This window comes from Macaca thibetana, chromosome 17 (assembly GCF_024542745.1).
Source record: "Macaca thibetana thibetana isolate TM-01 chromosome 17, ASM2454274v1, whole genome shotgun sequence".
NCBI lineage: Eukaryota > Metazoa > Chordata > Mammalia > Primates > Cercopithecidae > Macaca > Macaca thibetana.
Genome location: NC_065594.1, coordinates 72,516,176 through 72,529,918, shown reverse-complemented (window position 1 = coordinate 72,529,918; position 13,743 = coordinate 72,516,176). Strand labels below are relative to the sequence as shown.

Below are 13,743 nucleotides of genomic sequence, written 5' to 3'. Positions count from 1 at the left end.
GCTCTTGCCAAAAATGAGGGTGGTGTCTTTTCAATTTAAAACACTGTAAGTACGTAACACCTACAGTATGAGTATACATTTTGTAAACCCTTGAAAAGTGTAGTAATTATATTCATTGTTATGTTACTACCAGTCATTGCAATTTATAAAAATTCCCTGAAATAATAGAGTAAAAATTTTGCATTATCATTAATATTAATGCAATAGTGAATAACATATGTCTGATACCTAGAAAGAGAAAAAAATCGTAAATACATAACAAGTGAAGTGAATCTTTTGTGAGAGTTACACAAGGTGGGAAATAGAGTGGCAGTTAAGAGACTCAGGTAAGAAATTTAGTTACAAATGGAACTAGGAGCTTCTTGGTGAAAAAAGAAGTAAGCAAATGTGAGGAATAAAAACCCTGGAAAATAGCAGAAGGGAGAAAGATTAAACTGATAGCCAGTAGAGCAGAAATCTATAGTAAAATGTGGGTGTTTTGATGAATAAAAGGAGATTTAGACTGAAAAGAAGAGCTAAAGGAACTGATTGCTGGATTGTTGATTGCTGTTTATGTTGATACCACTGACTTCTATGCGGAGCATGATTTCTAGGTGGCAATACTTGATGTGAGGGGATCAGGTAGAAGAAGTTACAGCAGATGACCTCTGATAGAATCTTTGAGGAAGGAGTAACTTGGTTCTGAGGCTGCTCCAGAAATGTTCCGAAGTCCTTCAGGGCAAAGTACTCAGCAAGCCAAATCACCATGCATTGGGTATCATTTTCTAAGCCCAACTGCATTACACGTGTTCTTTTTCTATTTTCAGATTTATTGTCTGATTTATTTAAATATCCCACGACATTTGAAGTAATGGTCTCTTTTTAATATAATGCAACATATCAGTGTATATGTTTATATGTATGTATTATATTCAATTTTATTTTTTCCTTATCTTTATGAATATTTTGTGCATTTTATCTTTCATGGCCTTAGAGAGGGTTTAAGAAAATCTTTAGCATCATTTTGGGTCTATCTTTTCCTGTTTGTCATTTCTACAGTTAATGCAGTTCTTGCTTTACGCATTTTGAAGCTGTATTATTTCATACACGAAGTTTCACAAGAGATCATCCTATGTTATACCTTTTTCCTTTTACATCGTGTTTCTCATAAAAATGCCCATCATTAAAGTTGGACATTTGGGCAATAAAATATTGTAATCCTTTGTATAAATATGTCCCATATTATCAGCAATTGGATGTATCCAGATTGTGGTAGTGTAACAACACGGTTCCTAAAATATATTGTAGTAAAATAGGAAGAACAATGTTATATAATACTTCCTTGCTAATTTTATTCAGTATTTGGATACCAGAAATATTTTGTAGTGTTCATAAATCGCTGTACAATCTGTTTCACATTTACCAGTTATGTCCTCCATAACTTCTCTACACATCCAGACTTTTCTACACTTTATTACATACCTCCAAGGTATGCTATAGTCTTATTAAATAAGCATATTTGATTTCAAGATGCCACTTCTGATTACTATACATTGGCAAAAGACTAAAATATTGAAAACTCTCTATGTATTTCTATAGTGGAAGCACAAACATAAATTTTTATATTAAAATGCCCTAGAGGTATCAACATATTAAGTCTTCTTTAGAAAACTTAAATTTTATCTCACTATCCCTCTAGATTATTCTATTTCACTGGGGAAAAATATAAATCCTTATTTTTATCAGCCTTTTCATTTGCTTTACATGCTTTTTGGGTGTAGATGTTGTTGGTAGGCGAAGTTTTATTGGTCAAAACAGTTTGGGAAATGTTGCATTGCTCATAGCCTTTATACCCCGTCTTGGAGACTTAAACTCAATATTAATTGGCATATTTAAGACATAAGAAGTCTATTTTACTGGCTTTGCAATATTTTTTAACATCTAAAGAACACAATTTGGTAATTTTACTCTAGATGTATTTATTTTAAAAGCAGGTTCAGGAAGGCTATATAACTTCTTAATGCCAATGAAAGATCAGCTTTTGTTGTAAATTCAAATAAACAGGAATATTCCAAGGGCAAGCTCCTTCTGTGGTCACTGTGTGTGTTCCCTCCCAGTGATCCTGCTAAACCACATGTTCTATAGAAATGGGGGCACACTGACAGGTTTGCATTTTCCACCTTATACTTCACACACTGCTGGAAATGCAAGCTTCTCTTTTTGTGGTTCAAGTGATTAACACATTTGATTTTATGTCTATTATCTTTCTAGCACTATTTGAAAAACAATATTACTCTTGCTTCTGAATTTGTCTATAACGCTAAGCCTTAATTGTCAACATAAGAACAACTGTTATGATAAAGGAAGCAGTGGACTTCAAATCAGAAAACAGAGACTTAGCATCTGGCTCCACCACTGCTGAAATATGTGATGTTTGAAAAGTCATTTCAATTATGTGGCTCTGCTTCCTTAAATGTGAAATGGAGGTAATCATATGCATAAGACTATTCTTACAGATTTAATTATATGACCCTTTTAAGGAGAAAAGCATTACTGTTTTGCCATTTTGCTTTCTATATTTAACAACATATCTCCTGTTAAATGTTTGGAGGTTATACAAAAGTTTTAACTGCTCACATCAATATGTTGCCCTTCTGGAGAGTTAACACTATTTTGGAAAAGATATTTCTAGAGAAATCTAGATCTGCAATTAGAACTTGCTTTTTGAATAGGTCAAGATTAGTATCATAGAATGAAGATGTAAGAATTTGAAAAGGAATTTGAAATAACCTTGCTTCTCAGTATCTCTCCTCCTACCCATTTCATTGTTGAGAAAATGGTTGACTAGAGAAGCTAAGAGAAGCTAAATTACTTGCAACAAGTGAGTGACAGACATGGATATTGAATCCAGAGGCCCTCAATCTGCTACTCTCCTAACTTTCTTGTAACCAACCATTTGAATTATTCACTGTAGTAAGAGGATGGCTTCTCTGCCCAAAAGCAACTCACAACTCTGCCAGGTGACCTGAAATGTCAATACAGATGATCTCCAGCTTACTCTGGTTTGAATTAGGATTTTTTGACTTTTATGGTAGATTTATCAGGACATAATTCCATCCTCAGTGGAGGAGCATCTGGACTTAAAATGTTTCAACTTACTACGTTTCATTTTTACAATGGGTTTTTCAGGGTATTAAATGCATTTTCAACTTAGGATATTTTTGATTTCCAATTGATTTGTTGGGAAATAACCACATCATAAGCCTAGAAACATCTGTCTTAGAAACTTAAAGGCTTTGCGATCTTCAAATATACCAAAGTATTATTTTTCAAAGATATTTCAACTTCATTAAGATATAATCATTTACATTCAATTATTTTTAATGGTATTAGACAAGGAGAGCCATAGTAAAAAAAGGGACAATAAATTATATTTGGTGAGAGTTGATAGGATGGAGATTCATTCTTTTGTTAAACATCTTAAAAATTCCTGCATAAAATCAAGCTTCTTAGAAAAGCACGCAGAACCCTTCATAAGCTGATAATTTTCTGGCTTCATTCTTCCCTTTCCTATTCAGTCATAAATTCTAGGCATACTGAATACTGCCTTGGTACTTTCCAAATCTGACATATATTCTCACATCTGTGGGACTTTTTCACTTTTTGGTTTTGGTTTTTGTTTTCATTTATTATTTATTTTTTATTTTAAAAGAATTTTTTTAGAGACAGGATTTCACTCTTTCACCTAGGTGGGAGTGCAGTGGCACCATCCTATCTCACTGCAGCCTTGACCTCCTGTGTTCAAGTGATCCTCCTGCCTCACCCTTCTGAGTAGCTGGTTCTATAGGCATGTACCACACCATACCCTGCTTCTATATATATATAAAATGTAGAGATGATATCTTGCTATTTTTTCCATACTTCATATGTTGTGAACACAGTTCCTGTTTGATTATTTTTTCCTTATAATTTCAAATACAATCATTTTGGAAATTTAATTCTGGCTTACTGCTTCTATAAAGCCTTCCTTAATCAATGTCTGAATCATTTAGGTAAAGTTAGATGTCCTCTTCCTTGGCAATAACCCATTTGCACTTAATTGCTTTGCATCGTAGTTTCTTCATTTACAAAACGGGGATATTGACAGTGCCTACTAGGAGTGTTATAAGTATTAATACATGTAAAGTGTTTAAAAGGGTTCCTGAAAAATAAACGTTACTTGTTATGTTGTTTTTGTTATAGTATGCATTAATTACATGTCCATCTTTTGCACTAGACTACGAAATACTATAGGACAAAGAATTTTACAAATATCTTATTTAAGTGATTATCATTTTTAAATATAACCCTCTTCCTATCATGTCTGGCACAGAACAGGCAACACTGTTTTTTCAGTTATTAGAAAGGTGAATTCTGTTTGGAGAATGAATGCACATTTTGTCTACCAGGATCTCTATAGCGCAATATGAGCACTATGAGAACAACATAAGGGTCCTGAATTTCCAAAGGAAGTTGTGTATGTTTGTCTTTGATGCAAAAGTTGCCAAGAAATAACACTAACTGTGGAAATGTGATGGTATCAAAAACAAGTTTCGTGACTTTATAGTTTTTCTCAGAAATAGCCCTCTCCATAAAATACGCTTAACTGGCCTCATTGAATAACTTATTCCTTTATTTGTATCATATGTCTAAAGAATATAATAGATACAAAAGAAGATAGTGTTAAGATTTGAATCATTTTCCATATGGATTCAAGTCTCCAATAAGTTAATAATAAATTATACTAATGATAATGACTGAAACTCAATATTTATGGAAAGTTTACACAAATGTAGATAACAGCACAATTCATGATGTGCTTTGATTGCTCTGAAATGGCAGTTTTCAATAAATATTGAAATTAGGTGACAATCACTAGCATTATGTATTATTTATCAGCATTCAGATTGCCATGAATAGGTATGCCCTTTTACACATTAACCTTCCTTCAAAGAACTTGGAGAAAAGACCTAATTCCAAATGCAGTAATATTTTTCATACTTTTTCATTCTTCATTATTTATTGTAGAAATGTATGCATACTCTTGGGGTAGTAAGAGAGTTCATTTTTACCAGTCATGTCTAAAATAGCTCTGAGCTAAAAATATTCTCCCTGGTACGCAATGCAAATAAGCCTACCATGCAATTTTCATGGTTGATTCTTTGAAACTTTTGTAAAACTTAAGCTCTAAAATATTTGGAATCATATGGCAGTAAAAATAGTAGGAACATCCTGTTTTATACACTGCTGTAAAATATTCACCAAAACCATGTCTTTCTGTACTAGAAAAACTTCCTTAGTTCAATTGCCTGAGAGAAAGAGAAATCTTCTTAAAAGAGGGAATATTTTTAGTATTTTAATAACAATTAAAATGTTCACTTCAAAATTCATTAGATAAGTGTTTGGAATACATCCTATAACTAGGACATAGTCCTGAGCCTTAAACAGTCATATGCAAAGGGAAAGGCAAGTGGACTGATAAATATGAAAAAAAAATCTTGAGGACTATCAACATTCCATTTTATAGACATTTGACAACTAAACTATAGATTTTTGAAGGTGAATTTTCATCAAAGAAAATACTTTCAATACATTAGGTTACTGGAATTTAAATATGGATTATCTTTTAGGCTTAAGGATTCATTTTCTGAGATGGTGATGGTAAAGATATTGGTTGTCAAGTGGAATCTCAGCAGTCATTTTCAGACAAAGTGAGAGAGAAAAAGTATGGAAGATGCCTTATTCTCAAAGAGTCATCCAGTGTTGGGATTACAGCCTATGTCCATGGAAGTGAAAGTCCTCTTTTTCTTTGTACCTCTTACTGAGATAAGTCTGCTGCAATTGATTATATTAGTCACATTCTATACATTGGTTATATTTTAAATATACCTGGTTTATAAGTATTAAACCTATTTGCCACACCGCAGTTATTGCTTCAGAAGTCAAATGTGATTTTATTATGGTCATAAAATTATTTTAGATATCCTCATACCTCTTATATATCTGAACTGCCCAGGAACTTTCATGATTATAATATACTACATAGGACTTATTGTAGATGACAACTTAGCAGAGAAATCTACCTAGATTAAGCAAAAAAAAATGTATTGAGATTGATATGGTTACCTTTTTTGTCCCCACTCAGATATCATCTTGAATTGTAATCCCCATATTTTTCCCCATGTGTCAAGGGAGAGACTAGGTGGAGGCAACTGAATCATGGAGGTGATAGTGAGTGAGTTCCCATGATATCTGATGGTTTTATAAGGTGCTATTCCTCCTTCACTTGGCAATTCTGCTTTCTGCCACCCTGTGAGGAAAGTGCCTGCTTCCCCTTCACCTTCCACTATGATTGTAAGTTTCCTGAGACTTCCCCAGCCATGCTGAACTATGAGTCAATGAAACATCTTTCCTTTCTAAATTACCTATTCTCCGGCGGTTCTTTATAGCAGTATGAAAACAGACTAATAAAGAGATTAATCTGAATTTTTCCTTTCAGAAATGCTGAATGCTGTTTCTAGATTTGTGAAAGTGAAGTTTGCATAAGCTGCCTCAGTGCAACGAAGATTAATCTGAATTTTTCCTTTCAGAAATGTTGAATGCTGTTTCTAGATTTGTGAAAGTGAAGTTTGCATAAGCTGCCTCAGTGCAACGAAGATTAATCTGAATTTTTCCTTTCAGAAATGCTGAATGCTGTTTCTAGATTTGTGAAAGTGAAGTTTGCATAAGCTGCCTCAGTGCAACGAAGATTAATCTGAATTTTTCCTTTCAGAAATGCTGAATGCTGTTTCTAGATTTGTGAAAGTGAAGTTTGCATAAGCTGCCTCAGTGCAACGAAGATTAATCTGAATTTTTCCTTTCAGAAATGCTGAATGCTGTTTCTAGATTTGTGAAAGTGAAGTGTGCATAAGCTGCCTCAGTGCAACGCTTTCCTTTCGCGAGACTAAAGAAGTTGAGGTACTATATGGTACCTTGGAAGTGTCATCAAGATGTTTTAAAAGCTGACTGGAGTGCATTTCTTTGATGCTCCTCCTAGATGAAATTAGAACATTTTAAACCATTATCAATATGTCATTAGGATAATTGTGAGATATATGATAAATTAAGTTTGTGAAATTGTTCTGAAGCAATGAATGAACTCTCTAGATTAACTCTACTAGGATAAAATATTTCTATTTATTTCCATTCACAAAATAGTTGTTCTCTAGATAATCAAATATCCATAATAATGATGAACCCAGAAAGTGTTTACTTTACCTGGTATTTATTATAGTCAGTTCAAAGTTCAGTAGAAATCTCTCTTTTAAAAAAAAAAATCTTTGAACACAAAATTCAACTTTAAGGAAATGTTAAAACTGTGTACATTGAACTTCAATTTTTTTTTTTTTTTTTTTTTTTTTTTTTTGAGATTCAGTCTCACTCTGTTGCCCAGGTTGGAGTGCAGTGGCATGATCTCAGCTCACCACAACCTCCACCTCCCGAGTTCAAGCTATTCTCCTGCCTCAGCCTCCGGAGGAACTGGGATTACAAGCACATGCCACCATGCCTGGCTAATTTTTGTATTTTTAGTTGAGATGGGATTTCACTATATTAGCCAGGCTGATCTCAAACTCCTGACCTTGTGATTCGCCCACCTCGGCCTCCCAAAGTGCTGGGATTACAGGCGTGAACCAACATGCCGGCCTGAACTTCAGTTTTAATACCACTTGGATCTTGGTATATAACTAGTATGAATCTTATGTTTTTCTTACTTAAAAGCATCGGTAAAATGCATTTTAAGATTAGCTGCTTGTGCCTCATAAGGTTTTCATGCATGAAAGCTGGTCAACACAGCAGGAGCATAAAACTCATTATTGGCACTGGTTCAGGTCCATTACATTAACTGGCCTCATCACAAAGCACTCTATTTTTTTGCTTACACATTGAATAGTAAATGAAGGTTAGATAAAGTTTTATCTAGTGAAGTAAACTATCTGGCCATTTCCATTATTTTCCTTTTATTTTCTTTCAAATCTTAGAAAAACCCTGCCAGACAGGTATTATTTTTCCTTCAAAAAACTGAAAAGAAAGGAGGTAATAACTTATCTAAGGTAGTAAGTGTCATCACCTATGTATTCCCCAACCAACCCCCTCTCACTCACTCACTCACTCTTTTTTTCCTTTATTCCCTCATCCTGATACACTTATTAAATACCTACTATATGCTAAGCATTTTTATTGTTCCTAGGGTTTCAGAGATTTGGCACATTCCTTTGTACTCAAGTTGATGGAAGATACCAATATTCAAATAAAAAAGTTTAGCTAGAACGTAGTATGATAACACAGATTTTTGCACAGAATCACCTGCAAAGAGGAGTAAATAGCTAACATTTTGAGGGTTGTGGTGGAAGAATTGGGGAAAACAGCATATGGGAGATTTTTCCAATTAAATAAAACAATAACAGTTTTTCAAGACAGGAAAAACAGACAAGGTGAGAAAGGATATTCACAACAAAGAGAATTCAGAAGCAAATTCACAGAGGCATAAGTTAGATTATATATTTAGAATAGCACAGTTGCCCCCTGTACATTATGGTTGGAGCACAGAAAAGAATGGAAAAAAATAGTCTAGGCAGTGTGCACAGAGCTAAGATATGAAGATCATGACAATCATGCATAAGAAACAAATGAGTGATTGGATAACTCTACACACCATCTTCACAGGTGGAGTCATGGGGGAGAAACTCAGCTCAGATTCAGCACATGCAAACATGTATACACACAGGGATAGGTGAATGCTTTTCTACTTTAAGATGAATTTGAATATTAATTGGAGCATTCTTTCTTTATATTGGACAGTTCTTCCACTCCCTATTATATCTGGGCCAAAATAATGCATTTATATTACAAGTTTTCCCCTTATATGCATTTAAGTTAAAAAATTCTCTGTATACAAAGGGGGACAATTTAAGATTTTAAACTAATAAGGCTAGAACTGTGTCTTAGGATTGCCTACCATTACAGGATACTGTTTTATAGACAATACAGTACTCCTAGACAAGAGCAATGGGTGGAGGAAGAAGTAGCATATTCCGAGCTCAGTGGTCAAATACATCGTTACGTGCTTTTAGATAAGTAAACCTTCCCAGCTCTTGGAAAGGACTGTGCACAATTAACAGTTAATAGCAATGTACAGTTGACCCTCGAAGAATGTAAGAGTTGGAGGTGCTAGCCATCCATGCAGCTGAAAATCCAACTATAATTTGTGACTCTCTCCAAACTCAATAGCCTTACTAATAGCCTACTGTTGACCAGAAGCCTTACCAATAACATAAATGGTCGATGAATACATATTTTGTATGTTATATGTATTATATACAGTATCTACAGTATTCTTACAATAAAGTAAGCTAGAGAAAAGAAAATGTTATTTAGAAAATCATGAGGAAAAAGAAATACATTTACTATTCATTAAATGCAAGTGGATAGTCATAAAGGGCTTCATCCTAATTATCTCCTTGCTGATTAGGCTGAAGAGGAAGAGGAAGAGGAGGTGTTGGTCTTGATGTCTCAGGAGAGGCAGAGGTGGGAGAAAATCTGGGTATAAGTGTCTGCAGAATTCAAACCCATGTTGTTCAAGGGTCAACTGCAGTCTTGATAATTGCTAAAAGAGTACCTCTTAAGTGTTGTCATCACAAAAAATAGTAATTATGTGATGAAATGCATATGTTAAATCAGCCCAATTTACCCATTCCACAATGTTTACACATTGGAAAACATAATGTACACAATATATATAATTTTGTCAATTAAAATGGATAAATAATTTAATTAATTTAAATAACTATACACAATCTCATAGACAATTTGAGGCTCTACCATAGTGGACTGGAATTGAAAATCTCCCGCCTTATTTTCAGTCTATTCTATTACACGGAGAAGGAGAAAAAAAGTCTGTTCTTATTTTTATGCCTGATATTTAAAAATATTTTTCTGTCCTTTACCATTCTCTTAGGGAAACTAGAATATAGGCAAGATGTTAAACAAAAGTCTTCTTCCTAAATACAAATTATTATTTCTCTAACACAAGCCATCGTAAACGAATTGAAGTTGCCACTAGTAGATAATGAGCCTGAATATGTTGCTCTTCTCCAGGCACAATCATTAAAAGTAATTGAGTTGGTCTTGGGGAAGAGTAGGGTAAAACGGGAAAGAGAGCTTTACATTTCTTCTCATATTAATTTATTTTCAAAAGATGAAAAAAAAATCCCCCAATTTCTCTTTTTACCAAATCTTACTATATTTGTGATCTCGCTCAAACTATTACTATCCAGATACATTTTCCACATAGCCAGATATTACCATTAAAACTTTGGAAGTTTCACAACATCATATCTACATACAAAGTACAAATATTTGTCAATGATTATAATTATTCAAAATATATTTTCCCTTAAGATTTGACCAAAATTATAAAAATGTAACAGCAATATTTTAAAAATGAAAATTAGTTTCACTTTAAACAACCTCTCAAAGTCAAAACTTTGCATAGGGCAAAACACATGTGGAGTAATTGCTTATAAAATATTTGCAAGTGATATTTACATTGTACTGGACTATTGGACTTAGGATTTCTTCATGGTCAAGATAGCAGTCATACCATTCTTGAGGAAAGTGAAAACAAATCTCCCCCAAAATAAAACAAAGGGAAGAAAAGCAAAGTAAGATAACCCCCTTTTAATATCACCCTTCAAATAAACAAACAGAGGCAGTATTAAATATGTAGGATGTGGATGCCAGATCCTAATAGTTAATAAGCACTGTCATACTCTAAAAAATGTGGAAAGGACATTGTAGACATGAGCACTTTGCAGCAGAAAACCTCAGCCTCATTCTATAAGTTTATAAAGATATAAGAAAAGAGTATGTTTACTGTGACACTATTCACAATAGCAAAGACTTGGAACCAACCCAAATGTCCATCAATGATAGACTGGATTAAGAAAATGTGACACATATACACAATGGAATATTATGCAGCCATAAAAAAGGATGAGTTCATGTCCTTTGTAGGGACATGGATGAAGCTGGAAATCGTCATTCTGGGCAAACTATTGCAAGGACAGAAAACCAAATATCGCATGTTCTCACTCATAGGTAGGAATTGAACAGTGAGAACACTTGGACACAGGGAGAGGAACATCACACAGCAGGGCCTGTCATGGGGTGGGGGGAGAGGGGAGGATTAGCATTAGGAGAAATACCTAATGTAAATGACGAGTTAGTGGGTGCAGCACACCAACATGGCACATGTATACATGTGTTAAAAACCTGCACATTATGCACATGTACCCTAGAACTTAAAGTATAATAATAAAAAAGAATAGAAAGGAAAAAGAAAAGAGTAATGGTTGGTCCAAGTGAGGCTCCAAGACCAAGTAACTGAAAGGTTTAATACCTTCTTAAAATAGCTTTGAAAAATTTTATTTTTAAAACTTTTTCCTTCTTGAATTAAAAGTTGCAGTTCCCTCGTTTTTGCCTTCACATCAGATAGCATTTACTTGAGTTTCTAGCTCTTTCACATTACTGATTAATAACCTACTATTATATATTTTTTCCAATCCTATCATAATCCTTTTAAAAAAATCCAGGCAAACTTTTTTTTCCCTTGGTGTCCTAACCATGTATTTTGTAAAACTAGTGAATACGGCTGCTCATTTATTTTTCAGATCTCTCTGATGCAGAAATGTTTCAAAGGGATAAATTACAGGCAGAATTCTAATTTAACTATTTGCAAAGTACTACTCTTTTGCCAAAACTGATTGAACTTCAAAGCCTTCCTAAAACATCTTACATAATTTATTTTAGGGGAAGAAAACAATAAAATCCAGGACAAGGGCTGGAACAGTGGTATTTTAAGTAAGCTGTAGTGACAAAGTATTTGCTTGCAGATGAATATACTTTTTATCACAAACCATATTTAAAAATTTATAAATCTAGTAATATTGGAGAATTAATGATTACAAGAATTTGTGGAGTACAGGAAAGAGCAAATAATTCACTATGATTGCCTTTCCTTTTTTTTTAAACTAGGCAATTAATTGTTTCTTCATCATACATTCCAATCACAGATTTCTAATTGGTTTTTGACCTCCATACCATGATGGGTTGATTAACAATTCTCTAATCAAGATTGCATAGTGTTCATGTGTGTTCAATAATTCAGCAATTCGTCTGGGAGATGTAATGGGACCCTGGGATCTGGTTGACATTCAGTGACTGCTGAAAGCTACAGAATACTTTATGCCTAAATTGGCCTCAAATTCCTTAATGAAAAGTCAGAAAGATTCCACAAAATGCACTCCTTGCTATACTTTCAAGATCAAAAGAAAAGCTTGTATATTGATGCGAAAACATAGCCATTTGTATTGTCCAGAAAAATCTATAGGTGAAATGTTGAAAAATATGTATAAAATAAAAGCAATTAGTAATAGATATCATCTATGTTGCAAGCACCTCATAAACAAAACTGAAATAAAATTCCTTCGTAGTGCTGGACTTTTAACACATTATATAAATGCTCATTAAAAAGTGATTTTCCTGAAAAAAAAATCAAACAGGTTATTTCCAGACAATTCTTCACTCATTTTGAAAAAGAATAGTACAAGAAGTAAAAACGGGGTCTGAAATTAATCTAGCAATTGCATAGTTTCAGTATGCTTTGTTCAATCTGCCATTTTTAAGAGGGTTAATTTGAAGGAAAAAAAATAGAATTTAGAAAGTTCTAGGTGTCCAGACGGGGGCAAGGTGTGAGAGTTCTGTTTTTAAAAGCCATTTGGTTTGTTAATTCACAAAGACTGCTTATTATGTATATCTTTTATTTATTTAATTTGTGTAGTCTTATATTTTTAACATTTATTGAATTTTTAAAAATATGTTAAACCACTTCTACATTTAGATACTGATTTCTGAATAAATACTTCTCACATGTAAATCCCTAAAAACATTTCAAAGAAATGTAGAGATTCTTTTATCTTTTATCCAAAAGAAATATTCTCAAAAAGTTTACCTTGAAGTAAATTCCTGTAGAGTAATCCCTGTTGTTTTACTGATTTACATTGAAAACTAATGGGTTAATAGTGCTTTATGATCTTAGTTAATATGCAATTTATTAATTTGTGGTCAAATAATATGTATCTTACAGGAGGTAGAGACTGAAGGTTGACTCACGATACATTCTTTTTGAGCACATGGGTAAACTACATATCCCGTCCTCTATTAATGTTAAGTATATTCATGTGATTATGTTTCCTCAGTGGAGGGAGTTGAAAGTGATGCTTACAACTTCCAGACCTGGTCCCTAAGACAGTGATATACCTCCTGCACTCTCTCCCTTCCTGCTGTCCGGAACTCATGATGATGTAGTTTTGGCTACGGAGAAGATGGCAATTTATTGAATGACAGCACAAAACAAAGGAAGGAAACTTCATTCTGAAATCACTTCGTAAGGCAAATTCACCCACAGATTTAACCACTCACTTCAAATGTAACACAAGAGAGACATATACTCTTCTTTTGCAAGTCCATTGGCATTGGGTCTCCTTGTTAAAATAGTCTAGTTTTATCCTAGATAATATAACCATGAAAGAGATATATCCAGCCCATAATATTCCTGGAGCTGTCTTAGGCAAGTTGTGTTGTGCCTCCTAGGTGCAATCCCTTAAAACATTTGTTTCTATCACTGAA

At 33.7% G+C, this 13,743-nt stretch overlaps 1 protein-coding gene and 1 long non-coding RNA gene across 3 annotated transcripts in view; both read right to left on the bottom strand.

Moving 5' to 3' along the window:
- Nucleotides 1-13,743, bottom strand: part of GPC5 (glypican 5) — a 1,466,403-nt gene that overhangs the window by 239,405 nt on the left and 1,213,255 nt on the right. The window lies entirely within an intron of this gene.
- Nucleotides 1,122-13,743, bottom strand: part of LOC126940792 (uncharacterized) — a 288,273-nt gene continuing 275,651 nt past the window's right edge. Inside the window, exon 2 of the long non-coding RNA XR_007720919.1 lies at nt 1,122-11,261. This is a non-coding gene — a long non-coding RNA (uncharacterized LOC126940792). The remainder of the gene's footprint in view (nt 11,262-13,743) is intronic.